This window comes from Cricetulus griseus, assembly GCF_003668045.3.
Source record: "Cricetulus griseus strain 17A/GY chromosome 1 unlocalized genomic scaffold, alternate assembly CriGri-PICRH-1.0 chr1_1, whole genome shotgun sequence".
Taxonomy (NCBI): domain Eukaryota; kingdom Metazoa; phylum Chordata; class Mammalia; order Rodentia; family Cricetidae; genus Cricetulus; species Cricetulus griseus.
The window spans coordinates 220,899,224-220,911,627 of NW_023276807.1; positions in this window are offsets into that span (position 1 = coordinate 220,899,224).

Consider the following 12,404-nt stretch of genomic DNA (forward strand, 5'->3'; position numbering starts at 1 on the left):
TGCAAACAAGAGCAAACCCTACTATTAGCACCACGTTCTAATCAACTGTGCCAGATGAGCAAGACCTACTATTACCCCCAAGCCCATCCTTTGGTTGGGAACAGGGTCTAGAGACTTCTGGCCCCAGAGGGTGGCTTTATTCTGCTGGATGTTTCTGCAAGTGACTTAGGAAATCACTCTTCTTGGGACCCTCTCAGGCTACTTGGAATGTGTCTGCAAGACTCTATTTCTGGCTTGCAAGGCCTCTTCTTAATGACTTGCTCTGAACTTGTGTTCAGAGTGTTTCTGATGGATTTCCAGAGTCTAAGAAGGTTGGTTATCTGGAGGCTGTTAACAGAAAGCATCTTCAAATACAGAAACCCAATCTCTTTCTTTCTTTCTTTCTTTCTTTCTTTCTTTCTTTCTTTCTTTTTTTCTTTCTTTCTTTCTCTCTCTCTCTCTCTCTCTCTCTCTCTCTCTCTCTCCCCCTCTCTCTTTCTCTCTGTTTCTTTATTTTTCATTCCTTCCTTTCTTTTTTTAATTGTGAGATATTTATCCAGAGAAACAGAAAATGTGTATTTAAAAGTAGCTATAAAGCCAATACTTGTACTCCCTTCACACAGGTCAGGGAGTAGGATATTGCAGCCCCTCAACAACTTTCTACATTGTCCTCTCTAGTCACTTTGTGTGGGAGTTGCAGATAAGATTTCCTTTCCTAAGCAAGTCTGGAAAGTATTTGTTCTAGTGGGTTCTTTCCTGACACATACAGGCATGGATAGTGCTGTCTTCACTCTGAACCTCTCAAATCATTCTCTCCTTTTATCTGTGTTCCGTTAGTCCCCTTTATCCTTTTCTTCCTCATTATTAGTCCCCGTCATGTGTACAACACATTCCCTCCTGTAGATGCGTCATTAATTATAGACACACACACCAGTTACCACATCCCAGAATCCATGACATATAGGAGGAATTTAAATACATATTTGTTGATGAATGGGTTTCTTGGATTCATCTTTATTACTCTGCCCTAGAATTATCTTCCCATGGACCTATCAGATCCCTAGCTATTCCTTGTTTCTCCTTGTTGGCTAACCTACACATCCTCTATTCCTCTTGGCCTCTCTGGGTGGCCGTACAGTTCAGAGTCTAGTTGGTAGCAGAGACAATACTAGGAGGTGAGGGAATCTGATACAAAGACCTAATGACAGGAATTTATCCTCTAGAGAAAAGGATAGGGGAAAACTCTGCAATGTCATGGAAGCTGCCACCCTAGGAAGCTATCACTCCCCTAGGCTAGAGGAACAAGGGAGAAAGTCTACATTGTCAAAACTCAGAAACATTGAGGAGGGGGGCCACTGAGCTGAGGAGGGGTCTCAATTCTGGTGTCTCTGATGCTAGTATCTCTGATCTTGGAGAAGGGGGTTACAGACATCTGAAAAGAGGCTGGTGTTAGGGTTTCAACGGGGGAAGGGTGTATGAATGATTGTGTCTTGGGGAAACTCAGCTGGGTTCATTGGGTGCCATGAGAAGGAATTGCTACTGTGATTACAGAATGAGGTGGGAGGCTGGGAGTGCTTGTAGGATGGGAACCAGTCCCATAGCAAGCGGCAAGCGGATGGGGGAAGAGGTGAATCTCTTTCCGAACTCTAGGACTGTGGTGTTCTGCATTTGAACTGCATTTCATAGGGTAGAACCAACTGAGCAAGGCGGATGCAGCTGGGCAAGGAAAGAGTTCTTGCCCAGTGTGGTAAGATCAGGGCACTGAATATGGGGCTGAGGGGTAGATTTTATAGACTGGCACAAATGACCATCAGGGTAACCCAAGACCAGCCCTCCCCAGACCACTAGCTTGGATCATATCTTCTCTGCTTCCGCTCACACAGACCAAACATTTCTCCAAGTCTAGAGAGGGGGAGATGCCTTCAGGGACTTACAACTTGTCATCAGAGGACATATGTGCTCAGACCACTATGGTGCCAGTTGCATGTGAAACATGCTCTTCATTCATGTGAAGTATGTCCCAGTTAAAGTCACCCATCTCCCCACCAAAGAATTGCTCTATTTTAGAAAGAGTGATCTGAGAGACCCCTACAGAGGAGAAATAGACTTTCAAGTAGTTCTGAAGACTGGGAAGCAATCAGCCATATAAAGGCCATATGGTAGACTGTGACATTCATGTATGTTTGTTCTCTGAGAATGGTACCTGCCAGGCCCATGTGAGAAAGATCAGGAAGGTGACATGTTTGAAAAAACAAGGGAGAGGCTGAAGGCCAGAGAAGATGGAGAAGTCAGTAGGTCCTAGGCAAGCATGGCCCAGAAGCCTTATGAAATGTGTGGAGTTGAGCCGGTAGGATAGGTGAGTAGAAGCACTTCACACTCAAGTCTGGTGGTCTCTGATTGACCCATGGAACCCATTTTATAAGGATAGACCAACTCCTGAAAGATATCCTCTGCTCTTCCCATGAATGCTATGGCCTGTACACACACACACACACACACACACACACACACACACACACACACACACTCACATTAAATACAAGTTTGGATTTTGTTCCAAGTGGGATGAGAAACCCTGGAAATGTTTTAGGCACGGAACAGAAGTGATCTGACTTATGCTAAGAAATAAAGAAACAGAAATTCAAGCAAGCAAACAAAAATGGTTGCTCTATGGAGAAGCAAAGTGGGGGTAGGAAGAGTAAGGCTTGGAAGTGTGTGCACATTCATCATCTCAGGCAAATCCCTCAATGACCCTCAATAACCATGTGGAAGGCTGTTGTTATTTTCACCCTCCAAATGAGGAAAGCGAGACTTAGAATGTCGTCTACCTGGTCAGACCGAGATTCCAGCCTGAACCCCGAGGATACATTTTCTCTGTGCCCCTGTCCTAGGCTGGTCTTCTTCTGCTACTAGGTTCTAGAGGGATGGAGGGATACCTTTCCCCAGAGTTATTTAAATTCTTTAAAAATTAATTAATTAATACATTCATTCATTGTGGGTGTTCATGTGATTGCCGTGATGTATGTGTGGAGGTCAGAGGACAACTTACAGGAATTGGTTCTCTCCCGTGGGTCCTGAGGATCAAACTCAGCTCATCAGGCTTGGTGGAAAGCACCTTTACCTGATGAGCCATCTTGCCAGCCCTCGTGTGAGTTATTGAGAAGCCAGATAGACTGTGAGGAGACCAAAACAAAGGTTTAAATCTAAAATGCTCCCACGGGTTCCTGTTTGGAAAGCTTGTTCAGCAGCTGGCAGCACTATTTTGAAGGCTGTGGAACATCCAGGAGGCTGGGCCAGGCTGGTAGAAGTAGACCACCAGGGGCGGGACTGGAAGGTTACAACTGATCTCCAGCTCTGCTTCCTGGTCTCCGGGGATATCTTCCACTAACTCCCCACCCATGAGCTGAGTTTCTCTGACATGAGATGGTTGGCAAAACCCCACAAAACTGTGTTCTAAAATAAACCTGTTTTTATTTCTGTCAGATATTTTGTCACAGTGAGACAAAAGTAACTAGGACAGAGAGGGCTAAGATCCCCTGACAGCAGACAGTAACCCCGCAGAAACCAGATGCATTCAGTCCCCGGTAATGACAAATTGCAAAGTGAAGATATTGACCGAATTAATACAGCTCTGCAGAAAATAAGAGAGGAGAAGCAGCTCAGACCACAGGTGGCCCCTTTGTATTCTTTACCGTTTCCTTCTTCCTTGTCTCTGGAATTTGCGGGGTATGAATACAGCCTCGATGATGGGTACTCCTTTTGAACTGGTTTATTTATTTATTCTTTTTTTTTTTTTTTTTTTTTTTGGTTTTTTGAGACAGGGTTTCTCTGTGTAGCTTTGGAGCCTGTCCTGGAACTCACTCTGTAGACCAGGCTGGCTTTGAAAACCGAGATCTGCATGCTTCTGCCTCCCAAGTGCTGGGATTAAAGGCGTGCACCAGCAACACCCTGCTCTGTTGTTCTGTTCTTGGTCCCAAAGTGTAAAGTTTCCCTCTTCCTCCATCCCTTATTGTGTCAGCCTCTCTGTCAATCTCTTTCTGTAATTGTCATCAGTGCTGTTGTGATTGTCATCATCACCACCACTACCATTCCTCCCCCCCCCCACTTCTCTACTCCATCTTTGTTGTTCTGCCTCTGTCTCTCCCTTCTTAAACAAAGGGGGCCTTTATTAATTAATACACTGGAGGGCTGAGGTGGAGACGGGTTTGGGTGTGTGTATGATCATACTAAACACCAATATCTGTGTCTCTGCTGTCTTTGGTGGCTTCTGTCTTGGGCTGAACCTGCTTACACATTGAGGCAAATAAGTCCAGGCTTGTTTTCGCCTTCTGAGCTAGCAAACCAGTGTGGGGGAAAGTGTCTTTTATCTAAGACTTCCAGTAAGTCTGGGAGCTAATCTGATGCTCATGGGCAGCCTTGGCAACACGCCCATTGCTGTAGTCACTGTGGCGTTATCACCAGCCAGACCTGAGTCACTTGCTATCCTCTGGGGGAAGGGGGATGTGGGTGGTGAGGTCAGTCTCATGTGAACCACATGATGTTATTAAAAGTGTTTATCCGTAGGAGAATAGGGGTGTTGATATCTGAAGTGGATGCTTGGCAAACCAGTACAGCAGCTATCTGCAACAGCATTTGAGATGGACCTGAGTAGCAGAAAGGAAGAGCACTCTGAGAGGACACGAGAAAAGCACAAGGTGTGGGCTGGTCTAGCAGCCTGGTCCCTTGGGGCTTCAGGATGGCAAAGAGGGAGAGGAGCTTTCTTTGCTCCTTTCAGAATAGCATATGTTGCAGCTCTTACTGTCATTTGGCCATTCTTGTCATCTTTTTAGTTTCATGATGGAAGACTTTCTCTTTTTTTTAAAATTTAATCTTTATTTAATGTGCATTGGGGTGAACTTATAAGATCCCCTGGAACTAGAGTTACAGATAATTGTAAGCTGCCATGTGGGTGCTGGGAATTGAACCCAGGTCCTCTGGAAGAAGAGTCAGTGCTCTTAACCACTGAGCCATCTTTTCAGTCCCTCATGATGGAAGACTTTCAACAAACCCAAAGACAAAACAGACCAGATAACCAACCCACCCGAGCCTGCCACACAGCTTTGCAATTATGAATGTTCTGCCAATTTTAAGTTGCTGATCTTCCCTCATGGAGTGCTTTAAAACAACCCCCAGACACAACATCATGTTTTCTCTAAACCTGGCCGGTATTATGTCAGTCAGTTTTCTTTCTGGTGACATAGTATCTGAGACAAACAGTTTAAGAAAAAAGAACTTTACTCTGGTTTGCAGATCCAGATGTGGTTGTTCCTGGTCACCCAGAAGTGTGTTCCTAGGCTGGTAAGAGGACATGGTGGAGGAAAGCTTCTTATCTGATGGCAGCCAGGAAGCAGGGAGGGCAGCATGAGCCAACAGGGACAAATATGTCTTTCCAGTATGTAGTTATTACTTTTCTCATTGCTGTGGCAAATCATCTGACAATGTAAACATGAAGGAAGATCTCAGTTTGGCCCATAGTTTGGGAATACAATCCCTCATGGCAGGTAGGAATGGCATAGTGGCAGGAGCACGAGGTAGTTGGTTACATTTCATCTATAGTCAGGAAACAGAGATATGGACACCGGTAGTCAGCTGTTTTCCTTCTTTTTCTCTGTTGGGACCCCAGTCTGTTGAATGGCACTGCCCACAGTCAGGTGAGTTTTCTACCTTCAGTTAAACCTCACTGGAAACACCCTTATGAACACACCAAGATGTGTGTCTCCCAGGTGATTCCAAATCTAGCCAAGTTGAAAATTAAGTTTAACCATTACTTGGGGGATGACCCTTGAGACTCACTTCTTCCAATGAGAACCTACTTTTCATAATTCTACCACCCCACATAGCACAGTCCATTAAGCCAGGCATGGTAGCTCATGCCTTTAATCCCAGCACTGAGAGACAGAAGCAGGTGGATCTCTATGAGTCTGACACCATAGTGAGTTCCAGAACACGGCCCGAACAACACAGTAAGACCCTATCTCAAAAAAAAAAAAAAAATCTGTCAAGTTACATCTTTTTGAGTCACTGGCCAAAGGGGTCCCATAAATACCCTCAAACATCACAGATTATTGTCAAGGCTGTTGGTTACTTTTCATAACCTGATGATAAGGCCCTATTGTTGAAGATATGATTTACTTATGTCTTTGAACATAGATAAATCAAGCTGGTACCCAATTAGAAGCTTCACCTTTGCTGACCAGCATTCATAGTGTGCATACACTGGAGGAGAAAAATAAGTGTCAATATCACCCATTTACAAATTCTGTGATCTACAACAGAGAGCCACCTGCAAGATATATTGGTACAATAATCGCAAAACTGTTATAGGAGTAACCAACCACTTTTTAAAATTGGATTTAAGGCCTGCTCTATCAGGTGGTACACAGCCCTGACACCGCTAAAGTGGCCAAGAAGCTGAGACTAGGCCTGGGGGAACCTACTACTATTATTCTGATAAAAGAACATAGCAATAAAATGACTCCCAATGACATATTGCAAAATCCATGGTTAGTTACACCACTCAACTCTCATCAGAGAAGCTTCTTCTTGCATTAGAAGAAATACACCACTGGACAATGTGCAAAGAGTAAGAGACTTAGGATAAACTCATCCCAGAATGGGATGTCTTCATCAGATCCCTTCCTTCTATGCGGAAGAGGAGGCAGAAAGATTGTAAGAGCTAGAAGTTGTGGATGACTCCAAAGACATAGAGTCTTCTACACACAACAGAACCAACACACATATGAATTCATATTGACTGGGACAGCACACATAAGATCTGTACAGGCTCAAACCAGACAAAATCCCAGCACTGAGAAGGGGAAGTGGAAACAAAGCCCCACTCCTGACCAAAAAGTTATTTACAATTGACACGCACTGAGAAAGGGGGAAAACATCACTTTTCTCAAATGGCGTCTCACTAGTTATATTAATCACACTCAAGGACAGTTCCCATGTCTGGGAATATTTGGCCAGCACAAAATGGATTCTGTGAGTGTGTGTGTGTGTGGGGGGGGTGTAAAATTTTGTTTTGCTTTGGTCTTATTAGTTTTCTGTATTCTAATTTGTTAGTTTTGAATTTCATTTTGTTGTTTTGTTTTTGAGAAAGAGCAAAAGAACTTGAAGTTAGATAGACAGAGAGGTGGGGAAGGTCTGAGAGAAGTTGGAAAGGGGAAAGAATATTATCAAAATATATTGTATAAAAATACTAAATTAAACTCACAAATGGATTAATCCATTCACGAAGACAGAGGCCTCAAGATAGAATCACTTTTCTAAGGCCCCATCTCTGCATCTCAATCCTTCATTAACTACTACAAATGTCTCTCTAAAATACAGAGACATTTAAAATCCATAGTCATGCTACATCACCTCATTTAGCACTACTTTTAATTTTCTCTAATAATAAATTTGCATTCAAATTTATTTCATTTTTCTCAAAAAACTTTTATAAGTTGGTTTGTTTGAAGTAAAGTCCAAACCCTGGCCACGTGTTGTATTTGTTGACATGTTTTTAAGTTCTTTATTTTCAATAGACTTCTATAACACTCTTCTTATCTTCAGTGCCATTTATTTGTTGAAGAAACTGGATCTTTCTGGGTTTGGTTGGCCATCATCTCAATAATATGAAGATGTGATTTAACATATGAAGAGAGACTAATCAATTTGAGCTTGTGACTCTGTCAGGCCTTTCCCCAATTCCCTCTGCTTTGCTAAAAACTGTTAGATTACATTCTTGAAGCTAGCTACCAAGGCCTATTCCCTTATTTGATCAATTCTTCCTCTTGAGATTGACTACCAAGGTCTAGCTATCAAAGTATTAAAGTCTAGCTATCAAAAGCCCCCTTTGGCTCACCTAAATTAGCATGCCCAATTAAAATAAGACACCTCATCCTGACACAGGCCTTCCTCTTTTACCTTTACAAACCACCATTTTCCTATGTGCCACATCTGCCTCTGTCAAAGGCAGCCCTTTGACTCTCTGGGACAAATACTCCTTCCCCTCTCCCTGGTTCCATTCACCTTCTCTCTCTTCCTCTATCTCCTGTCTCTGTCCCTTATTTCCTGCCTTTGTCCCTCTGGGGCAAATAAATGTCCTTTGTGCTGAAAACTTGGTCTTAGTGGTTCTGAGTCAATATCAACCCTTTCAACACATTTCTGTCTTTGGATGTTGGTTGTAAACTGGAGGATGGTATAGATGCTCCATTACCTTTTGGGCCCATTTTCTCTTCTTCCTTGTTTTGTCAAGTTGCTTTCACAGTGACATGTTTGCTATGGTGTCCTAGCAAAACACCCAAGGTCTTGATCTTTTAAAGGGAACAATTTCCACTTTTTTGTTAAAATAGTTTCCAGGTCAGGTCCTTAGCTTACTAAGCCTTGTTTTTGTATCTATCTATTTTATTTTCTGATTTTGGAAAATGTTTTCTTTCTTTCCTCATAGAACAAGCCAGGAAACTGCGCCCAACTTTTCCTGTTCTCTGGGAGAGTTTGTGTTGGATTGCAACATTGTCTTTGAGTGTTTTGGTAGGGTTTGCCTGTACCTCTTTCTCCACAGACCTGCTGTTTTTCTTATGGGGGCATTTTAAACCACTTAAGTGGTTTCAGACCTTTTAGGATTTTTTTTACTTCTTGAATTTACTTGGTGAGTTAAATTTTTTATAAATTTGTTTATTTCATTTGAGTTTTCAAAGTTATTGGCATTGAATTTTCATAATTCCTCCTAATTCCACCTTTCCATGCTAACTCTCCCTTCCTATTTATGCCTTCATGCTCTTCAATGCTTCAGATACTGGTCAACATTGCCTAGAGCAGTGGTTTCTCAACCTGTGGGTCACTACTCCTTTGGGGGGCGTCAAATGACTTTTCACAAAGGTCACCTAAGACCATCAGAAAAGCTATTTACATTATGATTCATTGTAGGGAGCTGCAGAAAACCGCACCCAAAAGATGGCGCCGGTTTCCTACCTCTGCCAGCCCGACGGCGTGCGCTCTCTGTGGTAAACAACTCCAAATTAGGCAAAGGTCATGTATCCTCTTAATTCTGCTTGGAGACAACCTATCCTGGCGCGCCACGTAGGGTTAGGTGATTGGTAGATGTAGACTATATCAAGCCCCGTCTCCCTCGGCCCGGGCCGCCGCCGCCATTATACATTGTACAAAGCAAAGAGGTTCCCGATTAAACTGTGTTTGAAGAAGATTCCTCGGTGTGGCGTCTTTCTTGCTGGTCAAGGGTGGACGCCGCAATTCATAACAGTAGCAAAATTACAGTTATGAAGTAGCAATGAAAATAATTTTATCGTTGGGGGTCATCATAACATGAAGAACTGTACTACAGGTTTGCAGCATTAGGAAGGTTGAGAACCGGGGCTGGAGAGATGGCTCAGAGGTTAAGAGCACCGACTGCTCTTCCAGAGGTCCTGAGTTCAATTCCCAGCAACCACAGGGTGGCTCACAACCATCCCTTATGAGATCTGGTGCCCTCTTCTGGTGAGCATATATACATGGAAGCAGAATGTTGCATACTAAATAAATAAATGAATAAAATAAAAAAAGAAGGTTGAAAATCACTGCCTAATATTTGACTTTGTTGACCCTCTTTATTCCAAACTTTCTTCTTAGGAACTGGGCTTGGTGGCACATGCTTATAATCTCAGTACTCAGGATGTGGAGATAGGAGGATCACAGTTAGAGACCACCCTCCACTATGAAGTGAGTTCAAGGCTACCCTGGCATACAGGAAACAGTCTCAAAAATAAATCCCAGACTTTCTTCTTTACATTTTTAATCTCTCTGTCATATTAGTTCTTTCTTTTGAGTTTGCTGTGTTCTGGTTTACTTTTCTATCCTTCTTAAGGGGGCATCCTAGCTTTCTTCTTCATCTAAAATAATATTTCATGGCTACTATTTTTATCTTGCTTCAGCTATATTCCTAAACTTCTGATATAGGCTCCTCATTACAAAATAGCTTGAAAATATATCCTATATTTATTCAAACTAATTTCTATTATAATTTCTTTTTGGAAATGAATTGTTGTCTTATTATTCTTTTTAACCAGTGAGTTTTAACTTGTACTAAGTAGAAGGCACAGATTGTGGATCTATTTGGGCAGGTTCTAACACACATGTGTGTAAATTAAACCTCCAGCACCACAGGGATTGCTCCCATCCTTGCTATTTCTAGAAAACCCACTTGTAGTGACAATACTGATTTCCATATCATGTAGCATCTTTGCCTTTTCTAAGTCTAACCCAAGTGGAACCATATTACATGTAGTCTTTGTATTTTTTTTAACCTCATTGTAATCCGGTGTTTTGTTTGGATCTTTGTTTTGTTCATGTTGTTGCTTCTATTCTATTGTTATACCTCCTCTTATTCTTTTTGTTCTCCTTCCCTTTCCCCTTTCCCTCTCCTGACTCCCCCTCTTCTCTTTACCCTTCTTCCAAGTGCCCCGTATCACATAAATAGCATAAATTTCTCCCATGGATACGTATGTGGATTCTTTCTAGATTTGCTACTTACTTTTTCAGTTATGATAACTGCTGCAAATGTTTTCATGCAAATGTTTTTTGCAGAACTTGTTCCTATTTCTTTTGGGCAAATACTTAGGAGTGGAAATGCTGAGTCATAGGTAGGTGTGTGTTTACCTGTATAAGAAACCAAACTGCTTGCCAAAGAGGTTTTTCTAATTTCAGCTCTTACCAGAAAATCCTTACCAGCATGTGATCTCTCTTTTTTTTTTTTTTTTTTTTTTTTTGTTGTTGTTGTTTTTCGAGACAGGGTTTCTCTGTGTAGCTTTGGAGCCTGTCCTGGCACTCGCTCTGGAGACCAGGCTGGTCTCGAACTCACAGAGATCCGCCTGCCTCTGCTGCCTCCTGAGTGCTGGGATTAAAGGCATGCGCCACCAACACCCGGGTCAGCATGTGACCCTTTAAGTCCTTGAATTTTTATAACTTTAGAGAATATTCTAGTTGTATTTTTAAAAGGATCAATTATATGACATATAATTTACCTACAATCAAATGCACACATTAAAATGTATGATTAGCATGTCATGACAAATATAAAACCACCACTCCAATCACCATGTGTCCCTGTGAGGTCAAGTAAACCCCACTAACCTCATTTCTACTCTGTGTACTGTTTGTCAGTGTCGAGTTTCACACTGTGTGTGCTGTCAGCTTAGAACTTCACACTGGTGGAATCACACACTACATACTGTCTTTTGAATGGTTTGACTCAGTCAGCAACATTTTCTTTTAGGTTAACCCAAGTGTTTGTGTATAGTGGTGGCTGTTTCTTCCTTTACTGACTGTATTCCATTGTACAAATATGTGACAACTTGTCTTTCCATTCATCTGATGATGGACTTTTAGTTTTGGCTTTTATGCATACCCCTTATATGCAAAATATTTGTACAAGTATTTTGGGGTATATGATTCTATTTCTTAGATAAATTTCTAAGAAGAGAATGATTAAGCATAGGGGAAATGAATGTTTAGGTTTTGAAATAGATTTTAAAATGTATTTTTATTGTATGTATGAGTGTTTTGTCAATATGCATGGGCACCATGTGCATGCCTGGTGCCAGTGGAGGTCAAAGGGAGCATTTGGATCATTTGGAACTGGAGTTAGGGTGGTTTTGAGCCACCATGTGGGCTCTGGGAGCTGAATACAGCTCCTCTGTAAGAGCAGCAAGCACTCTTAATCAGTGAGCCATCTCTGGAGCCCCATGTTTAACCTAAGAAACCATCAACCTGTTTTCAATGTGCTTATATAATTTTACAATCCTACTAGCAGTGTATGAGCATTTCATTGCAGTAGATCTGCCAATGGTTGCTATGGCGATGCCAGTTTTAACTTTTCTAGTCTTCAGGTAGTAGTTTGCATTTGCATTTCCCTGATCACTAATGATAGTTGCCATTGTTTCCCTACTACAGTGTTCTTAGTGAACTACACCTGAACATTTCACACATTACTGCTACCTGTTATCTTCCTGTTGCTGGTTTTCAAGAGATAGTTATATATTTTATTTAATGTGTATGTGTGTGTGTAAATGAGTCACACACACACACACACACACACACACACACACACACACACACACGAGCACATGCTGAAGGAGCACAAGGAGGTCAAAAGCAGGTGTCAGATTCCTTGGAACTGAAGCTGCTGGTGGTTGTGAGCTGCTTGATGTGAATTTAAGTTACAGCTTTTCTACTGTCTCAGCTGGTGTGATTGACAAGGCTAAATTAGTCAGATTTCCAAAGAGCCTCACTACTGTGCATGCTCAGTGTGTCTGTCAGCTCAGTGTGTGCCTTGCAGAATCAACTGCTCATGGAGAGGTCTGTGCAGATTCTTCCTGCCCAGTGCCCAGTTCCAGCTGCATGGT